This window comes from Eumetopias jubatus, unplaced genomic scaffold, assembly GCF_037043125.1.
Source record: "Eumetopias jubatus isolate StellerSeaLion01/CBP00866 unplaced genomic scaffold, mEumJub1_p1.0 scaffold_5, whole genome shotgun sequence".
In the NCBI taxonomy this organism is placed as follows: domain Eukaryota; kingdom Metazoa; phylum Chordata; class Mammalia; order Carnivora; family Otariidae; genus Eumetopias; species Eumetopias jubatus.
In genome coordinates, this window is record NW_028274811.1 from 3,186,412 (window position 1) to 3,198,262 (window position 11,851).

Sequence of the window (11,851 nt, forward strand, 5' to 3'; positions counted from 1 at the left end):
ATGTATTCCTGCTGAAATTTCTTTTTCAGGAAAATACACCACTTCCCTGAAATCATGAAGTTGGAGGCGGGGAGGGACGAGAAGTTCTCTTTCTCTAATATACTAAACCCCTTCATTTGATCTCCTTGACCACCAAGCTTGGAAGGCCGGCGTAATCCCATGATTCCTTTTAAATCATATGGGTGACGGGGCCCCACATGGACCAGGATTACAACCTCTGAAGCCTGGGGATTACCAGATAGCAACAGAACACAAGTGGCTGACGTTTCCCGCTGGGTTCCTGCAGCCAGGCCCGGTGTGGGGCCTGGGGGTTCTAGTGCCTCATCTGGTCTCCTAACAACCCAGTGGAAGGCGATACCATCACAAATTTATAAATGAGAAAACTGAAGCCCAGAGCGTTGGCCCAAGACTCACTCCCGAATCGGGCCAGCCAGTGGAGTTGCAGAGAAAATGAAATATGTGACCATTTTACATTTGGAAAAAATAATCGACTATAGAAAATCCGAAGACTTGGCCACCCAGTGCTGCATTTCCCCCAAGGTATCCATCAACTAGGGCAGGGGCACCTGTCCCCAGAGGAGCAAATACCCTCTGGTTCACCGCAAGGCCCACCTGACTGGGTCACTTTCAGGCCAGATTCCACAACTGAAACACAGGAGTATCTCCATAAAACTGGGGTCATCTCCCTGAAAGCTGATAAAAAGGCTTGCGGGAAGTCCTTCACAAACTCTCCACCGCAGCCTGCGGCCTCCCACAGAAATAAGGGCCAGGGAGGGATGCTGTGCACAGGGGTTGATGGACACAGCTGCTCCAGCAATGAAGATAATACAGGCAATTAAGTTCAAAGTCAAATAGTCTAAATACAGCCACAGGACATAACTACTGATGAGAGCCTGCATTCACTTAATCTCCTGCTCTGCTCCACACAGATGCCTTTGCCCACAACTTGGGAAACACTTTCCTAGACATGTCAAGTCTAAGGATGACAGCATTTGGACAGGACTTTACAATTTGCAAAATGCTTTCCCCAACATTGTTTCATCGGAGCCTCAAAATAATTTTTGTGTGACACTGATATCACATCTAAAATTGTAGGCACGAAGCCAGCACCTCCAACTCTGCATTGATTCCAGGGCTCCTGGCTACTGAAGGACAAGGGGTCTCTGAGTTCCTGAGTTCCTTGGTCTAAATTAGATCTCTTATCAGATTAAATTATTTTGAGGCTCAAATGAAGCAATAGCTTAGAAAAGAATTTATGGGGTGTCTGGGTGGCACAGTCAATTAAACTGAGTCTGACTTTTGGTTTCAGCTCAGGTTGTGATCTCAGGGTCGTGGGATCAAGCCCCACGTGGGTCTCCACACTCAGGACGGAATCCACTCGAGATTCTCTCTCCCTCTCCCTCTTCTCCTCTCCCTCCTCTCAAATAAATAAATAACTCTCTCCTTTTTTAATATTTATTTTTTTTTGAGAGAGAGCAAAAGAGAGCACGAGCGGGGGTGGGGGGAAGGCAGAGGGAGAGGGAGAAGCAGACTACTGCAGAGCAGGGAGCCCAATGTGGGGCTCAATCCCAGGACCTGGGATCAGGACCTGAGCGGAAGGCAGACACTTAACCAACTGAGCCACCCAGATGCCCAATAAATACATCTTTTTTTTTTAAGATTTTATTTATTTATTTGAGAGAGAGAATGAGAGATAGCACGAGAGGGAAGAGGGTCAGAGGGAGAAGCAGACTCCATGCTGAGCAGGGAGCCTGATGCGGGACTCGATCCCGGGACTCCAGGATCATGACCTGAGCCGAAGGCAGTCGCCCAACCAACTGAGCCACCCAGGTGCCCCCCCAATAAGTACATCTTAAGGAAGGAAGGAAGGAAGAAATAAAAGAAAGGAAGGAAGGAAGAAAAGGGAAGAAAGGAAAAAAAGAAAAGAAAGAAAGAAAGAAAGAAAGAAAGAAAGAAAAAGAATTTGTAAACTCTAAAGAACTGCAGACAAGAGGGGGTCAGTCTCAGCACAGAATGCTTTTACATTGCCTCCAAAGGTGTCTCTGACATGGGCAGGGCACCGGGCTCTTTGGAAGCAGCAGGAAGGCCCTTTGATGCAAGGATCCCATTCCAGTTATTGGGTCCCTGTTACAGACCCTGAATAGAGGACATCTTTGTGTGAGGTTCTCAAATCAGCAAGGAGCCCAGTTATCCCCTGAAATGCCCTTAAGAGACCCACATAGTACAATCTCCTGGCTTTGAGGATTGAGGCCGTCAGACAGCGTATGTGTATGAATATATACATTAACCAACCTAGGGGCACCTGGCTGGCTCAGTCGGTTAAACGTCTGTCTTCGGCTCAGTTATGATTCTGGGGTCCTGGGATGGAGCCCTGGATCAGACTTCCTGCTCAGCAGGAAATCTGCTTCTCTCTCTCCCTCTGCCCCTCCCCACTGCTCATTCTCTCTCTCAAAGTAAATAAAATCTTTAAAAAAAAATAACCAACCTAGAAGAGAGAGAACAGACACAAAATGCATTTTGCAAGTTTTTAAAATTTCAGTTGACCCTTGAACAATGCAGGGGTTAGGGGTGCCGACCCCCTGTATAGTGAAAAATCTGCATATAACTTTTGACTCCCCCCAAAACTGAACTACTCATAGCCTACCGTTGACCGGAAACCTTACCCATAATATAGGCAAATAACAAGTATTTTGTATGTTATATGTAGTACATACTATATTCTTACAATACAGTGAGCCACTGAAAAGACAAACATTATTAGGGAAGTCATAAGGAAGAGAATACATTCACAGTACTGTATCGTATTCATAAAAAAAAAAAAAAATCTGAAAAGGGGGCACCCGGGTGGCTCACTCAAGTTGAGCATCTGACTTCAGCTCAGGTTGTGGTCTCGGGGTCCTGGGATTGAGCTCCGAGCTCAGCGGGGAGTCTGCTTCTCCCTCTCCCTCTGCCGCTCCCCCTGCTTGTGCTCTCTTCCTCTCTCTCTCCCTCTCTAATAAATAAATACAATCTTTAAAAAAAAAAATCTGTGTCTAAGTGGATCTGCACAGTTCAAACCCATGTTGTTCAGCTGTACATAAATTGATTTTCCTCACATTCTCCTTTATTCTTTTTTGTTTGTTTGTTTTTCTCTGCTGAGCCTGCAAGCTGGAAGTCGCAAGAGTGAATTGCCAGGGCATTGTGACTGTGGGCCAGGCCACTCTCCTCAGCTCCCCGGGCTCCAGCCCCCCTGCGCCAGGGCTGAGTCTGGCTCCAGCTGGAGGAAGCTTTCTAAAACGCAAGTGGCATCTTCAGGCCTCATGGAGACCCTGGCTGGGCTTCCCAGCGCTCTGAGGATGAAGTCCTAGCCCTGAATTCGGGTGAGAGAGGGAGTGAGTGGGGGCTCATGGAAGTCCATGCTCCCTGCCAGCCTCCCTTGCAGGGTGGGGTGTGAGTGGCAGGGCCGCTTCCAGGGCTGGGCACGTGAGCCCAGGGGCCTCCCCCAGACCTCTCTTGCCCTGGAGACCACGTGTTCTGCAGAGCGGAGCTATGTCATTGAAAACAGCTGCCCAACCTAGGCCAGACTTGACCTGAGCGAGAAATGATGCTGTAACTATGTCAAGCCACTGAGATTTCAGGGTTTATCTCTAATGACAGCCTAGCCAGCGCTGACCATTCCACACAACGTGTGGGGTCCAGCAGGAGCCATCCCGGCAGCATCTCATGGCCACTCTCCACTCCAGCTGTGCTGAATTTATTTCCGGAAACCCACCTGTGTCCTCCTGCCTCTGGAGGCGCCTCTGCACCTGGTGTTTGCTCTCCCCAGAATACTCTTCCCCAAATCTCACCTGCCTGCTCTACGTATCTGGTGCGGATTGAAGTGTATGCCCTCCAAAAGATATGGTCAACGGTGCATGTGACCTGATTTGGAAACAGGGTTTCTGCAGATGCAGCCGAGTTAAGATGAGGTCTCCCGGGAGTAGTGTGGGCCCTTACTCCAACTTGACTGGTGCCTTCTGACAAGAGAAGACACACAGAGACAGAGACAGAAGAAAAACACCATGATGACGGAGGCTGAGGTTGGAGGGACTGGTCTACAAGCCAGGTGTCTAAGTCAGCTCTGGCTGGGCAGCTTAAACAACAAACTTCTTTTTTTTTTTTTTTAAGATTTTATTTATTTATTTGACAGAGAAAGACACAGCGAGAGAAGGAACACAAGCAGGGGGAGTGGGAGAGGGAGAAGCAGGCTCTCCTCTGAGCAGGGAGCCCGATGCAGGACTCGATCCCAGGACCCTGGGATCATGACCCGAGCCGAAGGCAGATGCTTCATCGACTGAGCCACTCAGGTGCCCCTTAAACCACAAATTTATTTCTTATGGTTCTGGAGGCTGGGAGGCCCAGGATCAAGGTGCTCACGGATCCGGTGTCTGGTGAGGACCCGCTTCCTAACTTGCAGATGGCTGTCTTCTTTTATCTTCACACGGCAGAGAAGGAAGGGAGAAGCAAGCCCTCTCATGTCTCCTCCTATGAGGGCACTAACCCTGTGGTGGGGGTCCCACCCTCATGACCTCATCTAAACTGAATTGCCTCCCAAAGGCCCCATTCCCAAATATCATCCTGCCGGGGACTAGCGCTTCAACATATAAATCGGTGGGGGACAGAAACATTCAGTCCATGGCACAAAGGGGCACCAAGAAGGGCTGGGCAGACCAGAAGCTTGGAGAGAGGCACATAGCAGAGTCTCTCCTAGGGCCTTCAGCTGGAGCACGACCCTCCCACCACCTTGACTTCTGGCTTCCAGAACTGTGAGACAACAAATTTCTGTTGTATGCCCCCCAGCTTGTGCTGCTTTGTTACAGCAGCCTGAGCTGACTAATACAACCTCCACAAGATTTCCACTTCCTCCAGGAAGTGCTCTGCTATGCCCCAAGGAAGGGCCCCTCTCAGAGCACGGACACTGAACTCAATGATATCCACACGAGGTCAGTCTCCTTCACCCCAGCACCTCCAGTGGGCACCCCAGCACCTACAGAATGAATAAACAGTCTCTCTCTCTTTTTTTAAGACTTTAGCTATTTGCGAGAGAGAGAGAACGAGCAGGGGGGAAGGGCAGAGAGAGGGAGAAGCAGACTCCCCACTGAGCAAGGAGCCCGATGTGGGGCTCTATCCCAGGACCCTGAGATCATGACCTGAGCCGAAGGCAGACGCTTACCTGACTGAGCCACCCGGCGCCCCGAATAAACAGTCTCTTAACCTGGGATTACAAACTGGCCCTTTGCGGGCCGAATCTGACTCTCACACGTGCCTGCCTGCTTGCTTGCTTGTTTTGAACATCTTACAAAATTATTTGCCAACATGTACAGAGTATGAAATTTCTACAATATGTCACACTTCCGGTTACCAACCGAAAATAGTTAGATGCAGTCACACTGTGCCACAGTTGCTCATGTCCACGATCGGCAGGAGCTAAGACCCACTGCCCCCTCGCAGGTGCCGTCCTGCTAACCCCAGCCCCCGCCAGCTCCTGATATCTTGCCCCCGGGCCCCCTAAAATTACCATTTTCATCAACTGTGAAAGCATCTGAGATGTCAGTCCCTCATGAGGCCTCTGTGAAGCCTGGGCTTCTTCATTTTTTTTTTTTTTTTAAAGATTTGACAGAGAGAGAGAGACAGCGAGAGAGGGAACACAAGCAGGGGGAGTGGGAGAGGAGGAAGCAGGCTTCCCGTGGAGCAGGGAGCCTGATGTGGGGCTTGATCACAGGACCCTGGGATCATGACCTGAGCCGAAGGCAGACCCTCAACAACTTAGCCACCCAGGCACCCCACCCCCGGGCTTCTTCATCTTTAAAACAGGGATGGCAGCACCCCAGCAGGGATCGGAGGAAAGATCTGCACGGGGTCTAGCATAGGGCCTGGCAGGCAGGGGGTGGAAAGGAGAGCAGCTCGGATTACTAACAACAATAGCAACAGATCTAAGGGAAGACCCCTTCAGCTGCTGAGTTCCCCTGCGACCCTCAAGTCAGATCCTCCAAACAGACCTGGATGAGCTGGAGGAGCTCCACTAGTCGGCAGCAGCCCCCTCCCCATGGGCACATTCTTACAACAGCCGCCCCAGGCCCACCGGAGGCCAATCAGAAATGCCTGGACCACCCTTCCGGAATCGGGAATGGAACACATGGCTCACAGACAGACCTGACTTTCCCAGTGTCCTCGGGAGCTCCCCGGGGCTGCCTACAGGGAACGCCCGGCCTTCACGTCCCGATCCCCTGCAAAGCTCGGAAACCGGATTCCCAGCCGCCGCTCCCCCGCCCCCGGGACTGGACCCCCTCCCCACTGTTACAAAGCATTTTGGGCACCAGGCACTGGAACGGGGACAGACCGAGGACCCCACTGCTGCAGACCAGGTCAGGGATGGCTGACGAAACTGGGCAGGGCACTGCTGCTTCTCAGAGGTCTCGCCAAAGACCAGCCTGGGAGGCTCTTTTCTTTATGGGGTCGCACTGTCCCTTGGAGCCTCGGTTTCTGGTTCTGCAAGAACGACCCCCATTCGCTCACTTATTAACGCCTGGGCTTCCCCTCAACCCCACGTCATTGGCATGCCCACGCCCTCAGGACAGACCTGTTTTCTGAACTCTAACCCCTTGAGGATAACCACCCTGAACAGTCCTGATGTGTCACCAAGCCCCTCCATCTCAGCATGTCCCAGACGGGACACCTCCCCCCGCAGCCCGGCCCCTCCGCGGTGTCCTTGGCTACAGAGAACGCGTCTGCTATTAGCTCCGTGCGCGGGCCCAGAGCAGGGGTGGCTCAGCCTCAGTGGCCCTTTTTCCCTCGCCTCCCCCACCTGATCTGCCGTCTGGGCCCCAACAACATCCCTCTCTTCAGGGGCACCTGGGTGGCTCAGTTGGTTGAGCCACTGCCTTCGGCTCAGGTCATGATCCTGGAGTCCCGGGATCGAGTCCCGCATCGGGCTCCCTGCTCTGCAGGGAGTCTGCTTCTCCCTCTGACCCTCCCCCCTCTCATGCTCTCTCTTTCTCTCTCATTCTCTCTCCCAAATAAATAAATAAAATCTTAAAAAAAAATGCCTCTCTTCCTCCGTCATGCGCAGAGAAGTGGCTCTCCTCCACGCGACATTTAAGGGCACAGGCCCCTTCACCTTGGGGCGCCAGCCCCCCTCAGGCCTTATCAGGCGCCTGCAGCCAGCAGAAGGAAGCAAGCAGGAAGGACCGTGTGCGTCTTGGGGGCCCGGGCCTGGGAGCAGCAGGCCTGGCTTCTACTCACACTGCGCGCCTGGAGCTGTCGGGCCGCCTCGCAAGGGCCACTGAGAAAAGAGCTTAGGTACTTGCACGAGGAAGGCAAGGACACCCTGGGGCCCCTGCTTCACGACAGGCTTCCGACAACTGAAGTGCCGATGATGACGAAGGGAGATGTAAGGGGCAAGCTGTCCTCCGCTCGATTTTCAGAGGAGGGACCAGGCCCCTGTCCGGGGTAACCTGCTGGCCTCCACCCTCAGAGGCCACTCCCCGCCCCGGAGGGGGACAAGACACGTGGGAGGGATGCCGAGCCAAGTCGGGGAGGTGGGTGAGAAGGACAGATGCCCGGCTGCACCATGAGCACCGGATGGGGGGGTTCTCCGGGCAGAGATGGGGGAGGAGTGGGTGCAGGCAGACACCCACCCAGCGAAGGCACATTGGGTTCAAAGACTGCAAGTAGCCCCACCCTACAGAGGGGAGCTGAGACTGTGCCCTGACGAAGGGATCCGTTTATCCACAGGAAACAGGAAGCCAGTGATGACGGCGATGGCAGGAGTCCAGGAGAGGAGGGGCAATGAGAGGCATTACGGAGGATGGGGAGCCTGGCTGGCTGGAGCAGGGAGCGGGAGACACTGGATCTCAGGGTCGTGAGTTCGAGCCCCGCATTGGGTATAGATATTACTTAAATAAATAAAGCTTTAAAAAGGCGGGGGGGGGGGCGCCTGGTGGCGCAGTCGGTGAAGCGTCTGCCTTTGGCTCAGGTCATGATCTCAGGGTCCTGGGATCGAGCCCCGCGTCGGGCTCCCTGCTCAGCAGGGCGCTTGCTTCTCCCTCTCCCTCTGCTGCTCCCCCTGCTCTCTCTCCCTCTCTGTCAAACAAATAAATAAAATCTTTAAAAAAAAAAACTTTAAAAAATTAAGGAGGGTGAGTGGGCAGAACTTTGTGTCTATACATACTTATGACCCTGGTCCAGGCATGGGGGGGCGGATGGGCAGGAAAGCTGGAAAGCTGGACCAGAACTACCCAGGGGTGGGCTTTGAAAGCCAAGCCTGGCAGGGAAGGCGGTGGGCAGATACTGTCTGCTTCTGTCAAGGAGGAAACCACCCGCACCACAGGGTCAGCCCCCTCACTTCCAGGCTATACCTGCCTCTAACCACACGTCACCCATTTTTGCAATGGCTAGCAAAGGATCAAGAGAGGATCCATTTCAAAGATAAGCCCAAGCCCCTCGTTAACAGAGAAGAAAACCAAAGGTCACAGAAGGAAAGGGCCTCAGTCCGTTCAAGCTGCTACAACAAAACTACGGTAGATTAGGCGGCTTATGACAACAGACATTTATTTCTCACAGCTCTAGAGGCTGGAGGTCCAAGATCAAGGCGCTGGCCCAGTGCCTGGCGGGGACCCGCTTCCCGGCTCAGGGATGGCCGACTTCTCCCTGCGTCCTCACAGGGTGGAAGGCTCCGGCCCCCTCACATGCCCCACTTCTGAATACCATCCCATTGGGGGTTAGGATTGCAACATATGAGCTGGGGGAGGGCACAGACATTCACGGTCCAGTGCCACCAGGCCTGGAACCCGCACTTCTCTTGGTCGGGTCCTCTCCACCCCCCGGGCGCCGCTCTGAGCCCCAGGCAGCTGCAGGCAAGAGACCCAGGGCCCGCTGAGGTTTCCACCTCCTACGCCCAGGGAGCTCAAACATGGACACAGGAACTCCGCCTTCCTCCCCCCAGAAACAGGAAGCCACGGGCTGGTACCCTCTTCTTGGCACCTCCCTACTCCCTCCACAGCCAAGGGCAAGGCAAAGCTAGCTGGGGGGCTGCCCCCAAAACAGCTCCTTCCTCCTGGTCCCTGAAGCGCCCCCCCCACCTCAAACAGAGTCCCGCAGAAGCCTCCTCGGTCTGGTACACCCATCCCCCCCAGCCTGCCCCTCCACCTCTCCTTAAGGAAACCCGCTGTCCCCACGTGGCCCAACATTCCGCTGCTGGAAGCCAGGCCACACCTCCTCCCGCCTCCCTCAACACAAATGGAGGGGCTATCCCATCCATTGTGCCCCCAGCCTACACCTCCAGCGGTGCTTCATCACAGAAATACGATGCAAGCCACAAATGCAAACACATGTATAATTTAACATTTTCCAGGGCGCCTGGGTGGCTTAGTCATTGAGGGTCTGCCTTCAGCTGAGGTCATGATCCCAGGGTCCTGTCGAGTTCCACATCTGTCTCCTTGCTCAGTGGGGAACCTGTTTCTCCCTCTGCTCCTCATCCCGCTCCCCCTACTTGTGCATGCTTTCTCTCTCTCTGACAAATAAATAAATAAAACCTTTAAAAAAAAGTTAAAAAAAATTCTCTCTCCCCCTCTGCTCCTACCCCACTCCTACACTGTGGTGTCTCTCTCTCAAAAACAAAATCGTATTTCATGACACATAAATTCTATGAATTTCAAAGTTAGAGGCTGTAAATAAAGATAGTTTGTCAGTAAAAAGCATATGGAGCTATGTTTCATCTCTTCTTTTATTTTCCTTTTCCCTCCTTTTTAAAGTAATCTTTATGCCCAAGGTGGGGCTCAAACTCACCATCCTCAGATCAAGAGCCGCATGGTTTACCGACTGAGCCAGCTGACACCCCTGTTTCATCTTTTTTTTTTTTTTAAGATTTTATTCATTTATTTGAGAGAGAGAGACACAGGGAGAGAGGGAACACAAGCAGGGGGAGTGGGAGAGGGAGAAGCAGGCTTCCCGCGGAGCAGGGATGTGGGGCTCGATCCCAGGACCCTGGGACTATGACCTGAGCCAAAGACAGACGCTTAACGACTGGCATGCCAATCGGGCCACCCAGGTGCCCCTCATCTCTTCTTATACTATGTACTTACCTATATAATAGCATGCCTCTTGACCCTCAAGGCAGAAAATACAGTATTTACTATCTGATCCTGTAGGGGTAATATTTGTCCAGTTCTGTTCTAGGCCATTCACCTGTCCCTTAAACTCCAATACAGGAGCGCCAGATGTGGCTTTGGAATCAGGGGATCCAGTTCAAATCCTGCCTCCCACCCAGCATTCCAACTCTGGGATTCAGAACAAGTCATTTTCCCTTTCTTCATTTGAAAATCGGGCCAGCACTCAAATGGGTGTAAGAGTGACACTCCAGCGCCGGCCATAGAACTGGTGACTCGTTTCCAGTCTCCCCTTCTCAAGTTTCCAGTCTTCACACCTCCACCAGCAGCACCTGCCCATCGAGCCCCACCCCCCCTCACCGGACTCAGTACTTTGTGCAGGTGACGCCACACCTGTCGCCTTCTCCCAGCATCCTCATCGATCCCCGCCTCCAGTGGCCGGAGCCCCACCTCGGTGGCTTCTGGTTCACTTTGGCAGCGCAATCCTCCACCGGCTTCGAACAGCGTCCCACCTTCCCAGACGTGACCCACCGCCCCCAGCATTGCGCCCCACTCACAGCTCCGCCCCGCTCCCCGCTCGCCCCGCCCACTTCCGGCACGCCCACCGGGTGCTCTGGGCATGCGCGGCTCCGGTCCCTGCCGGCGAGGACTATATCCTCTTGCTCCTTACTGGGTCAGCTTCTCGAGCTCGCAGGGGTCCCAGCAAATATGCCCCACTGGCCTAGGGAGACGTGGGCGAGATTGCCAGGACTATGCCCTCCGGACACGCCATCGCCGACCTCGGCCAGGCCTTCTGCGGGCGTCCGCCTTTCCAGAACCTCCTTCTGTCCCGCTCTCGCCCCGCCCACGGCCGGCCTGGCCACCTCTTCATGTTGGGCCCGTCTGGGCTCTCCCGCCTGGCCCACCCATCTTCCCGTCGCGTCCTGCCAGCAAATCTTTTCCTCCTGGGGAAGTATTCCTTCTAAAACTGACCCTCCCTTTGGCTGCTGGGTCAGAACTACTTCCAGCAAGGAAGAATGATACCCTAGAATGGATCTTGTTGCCAACAAGTACGCCGGTCCCCAGTCCACATTCCTCCACTTTGCCAAAAAGGTGAGAAGTGGCCTCCCACTGGGGCTTCCCGCCCTGACCCAGGATGAGAGCAGCTTCCTCATGCCAGTTAACAAATTTTCCTTCCACAGTCTAGCCACTTCTCAGTTTCTTTTTTCCTCCCCCCACATTCTACTCGGGATATAATTGACATACCATAAAATCCACCCCGTTAAAATATACAATTCGGCGGCGCCTGGGTGGCTCAGTCTTTAGGCGTCTGCCTTCGGCTCAGGTCATGGCCCCAGGGTGCTGGGATGGAGCCCTGCATCGGGCTCACTGCTCAGCGGGAAGCCTCCTTCTCCCTCTCCCACTCCCCTGCTTGTGTTCTCTCTCTCACTGTCTCTCTCTCTCTGTCAAATAAATAAAATCTTTAAAAAAAATTTTTTTAAATGGAATCATATATGTGGCCTTTTGTGTCTGGCTTCTTTCACTTAGCATGATGTTTTCCAGGTTTATCCATGTTTCAGCACAAGATACTGCCTATATGTGAGAGACTCACCTACCTATCTCTCCAGTCCAGCCCTTCTTCACAAGCTCCAGATGCAGAAGGTCCTGGGGTGGCCTCCACACCTCTGCATGGAGGTCAACTCACATCAGACTTGACATGCCCAATACAAGAAAACCATAGACAGAGC

At 53.3% G+C, this 11,851-nt stretch overlaps 1 long non-coding RNA gene across 1 annotated transcript; it reads left to right on the forward strand.

Moving 5' to 3' along the window:
• The first annotated feature begins 7,118 nt into the window (after nucleotides 1-7,118).
• On the forward strand, nucleotides 7,119-11,611 carry LOC114200465 (uncharacterized). Its single transcript, XR_003607464.2, has 3 exons — nucleotides 7,119-7,317; nucleotides 7,753-7,901; nucleotides 10,227-11,611. It is a non-coding gene; the product is annotated as an uncharacterized LOC114200465 (long non-coding RNA).
• Nucleotides 11,612-11,851: the final 240 nt, after the last annotated feature.